Below are 2213 nucleotides of genomic sequence, written 5' to 3'. Positions count from 1 at the left end.
AGGTTGGGCCTGTACTCATTGGAGTTTAGAAGAGAGAGGCAACCTTATTGAAACATAAAAGATTCTTAGAGGGCTCCACAGGGTAGATGCTGAGAGGTTGTTTCCCCTTGTGGGAGAGAGTCTAGGACCAGAGGGCATAATCTCAGAGTGAGAGGTCACCCATTTAAGACAGAGATGAGGAGGAATTTCTTCTCTCAGAGGGTAGTGAATCTGTGGAATTCTTTACTGCAGAGGGCTGCAGAGGCTGGGTATATTCAAGGCTGAGATAGGCAGATTTTTAATCTTTAAGGGAATCAAGGGTTATGGGGAAAAGGCAGGAAAGTGGAGTTGAGGATTATCAGATCAGCCATGATCTCATTGAATGGGGGAGCAGACTCGATGGGCTGAATGGCCTACTTCTGCTCCTACGTCTTACGGTTGCGAAAAAACTAAAACCAGCTGGCTTTTATTCATTTTTGACCACCGCACCCTCCCCATCTCTTGGGCAGCACCCACCCCCGGAGGTAGCTTGTTCGAACAGCTGTGCATGCTCCGGGCCTGTGAAAGCGAGCCCATTCCTGTCCCCACCCAACTTCGCAGCTCTTTTTGGCGCCAGTCACGAGGGAGCAGAGGCCACGAGAGCACAGGATCCATTCTGCTGCCTCGCTGGAGGTGTGTGAGCTGCACGCAGATCGAGGAGGCATCTTGAGGCGTGGCTGCAGTGCAGGGCACACCCATAACCATCAACCGTGCAGCGTCCCAGCTGGAAGAACAGAGTCTGCAAACCGTTTTTAAAAAGAATATAAACCCCGACCTAGGCTGCCATAAAGTCGTCTCCCTCTTTAGTGCGTGGCCTGCTCATCTGCTCTGTACAATTTTGCTCTCTCACTGTGTGGGGAGAGACAGACTGAAATGTCTCCCTGGTGACCCCAGTGGTTGTGGAGGGGTGTTGCTGAGAGAGAAAAGTTAGCCCTGGGTACAAAATGGGATGGAATTTCTCCCTGGATATTTTTCCTGAGATCGGGCAGCCACTTCTCTCTTTACAGGCATTAGCGGTGGTTACAAACAGCTTTGCCACGAATATAAACGCTTCTTAAAGTTCTCGCTGTGTTTCATGTGGGGGCTCTGCAGGTTGGATATCAAAGTCGCCAACAGGCGGAGTTTCGGTTCCGCACAGTCCCTCAGTCGGCGGGACGCTCTTGAATCGCAGTCAAAAGCTTTCGGGTTCCAGTCCCGCGCGTGGGGCTTTGAACACGGAATCTTGGCTGACTTCTTAGTGCAGTGCCGAGGGAGTGCGGTCCTGCCTGAGGTGCCTTGCACTCACTGGCCACCACCGTGAGACCTTGGTCTCAACTCTTGAAATGGCATCAGCCCCTTACCAACCAAGTGAAAAGTGCGCATTCTAGTGGAATGGAAATAAGGGCAGAGCAAGAGGTCGGTGGGTGCAGGTTAAATATGGACCTCCGTTTACACAGGGCCTTACACAACCTCAGGTCATCCCAAAGTGGCTTACAGCTAATTAACTACTTTAGAAGAGCTCTTGTAATGTAGGAAACGTGGCAGCCAGTTTACAGCTACAGCAAGTTCCCACAAACAGCAGTGATAATACAGAACCTGAACACTGCTGTAAAGAGGCATGTTGAAGCTTTCTGTCTTGCACTCATCAGGACAAATGCAAGAGTGCCAAATTTCAAACCATCACAACAATTCATACTATAGGAGCTCGGGGGAGTGGGGTGGGGGGGGGTGGGCTATAGTTCCCTGTTGTTTCTCCATGGCAATGGCTTGGCCAATGAGAGGTGACTTACCACCCAGTCAGCACCCTTTTCTCCAGTAGTATAAATTGTTGTGAGTGTTTGAAATTTGGCATTCTTGCATTTGTCCTGATGAGCACAAGATGAAAAAGCTTCGGTGACGCGTCTCTCCAATCCAGCAACGTTTAACATGACAATGACTAGGTTATTCGTTTTTTTTAATAGGGATTTGGCGGAGGGATAAATATTTGATCTGAGAGGACGATGAGCTATTCTTTGCGCGATAGATAACCCTTTGCAATGTTGCTTTGGGATCAAGGGGAGATTCTGCCAGACACCGTCAAATCAGCCCAGCACACAATTGAAACTTAACTGGGGGAAGAGGGCGGAGGGAAAGAAGAGAGGAGAAAGGCGGAGTGGAGGCGAGGGGTTTGAATTCGAGACCACCGTTTCTGCCCTAGGTTGAAAAGAGCGTGAGAT

Source organism: Carcharodon carcharias, chromosome 33 (genome assembly GCF_017639515.1).
Source record: "Carcharodon carcharias isolate sCarCar2 chromosome 33, sCarCar2.pri, whole genome shotgun sequence".
In the NCBI taxonomy this organism is placed as follows: Eukaryota; Metazoa; Chordata; class Chondrichthyes; order Lamniformes; family Lamnidae; genus Carcharodon; species Carcharodon carcharias.
The sequence above is the reverse complement of the archived record's forward strand: the minus strand, read 5'-3'. Positions refer to the sequence as shown.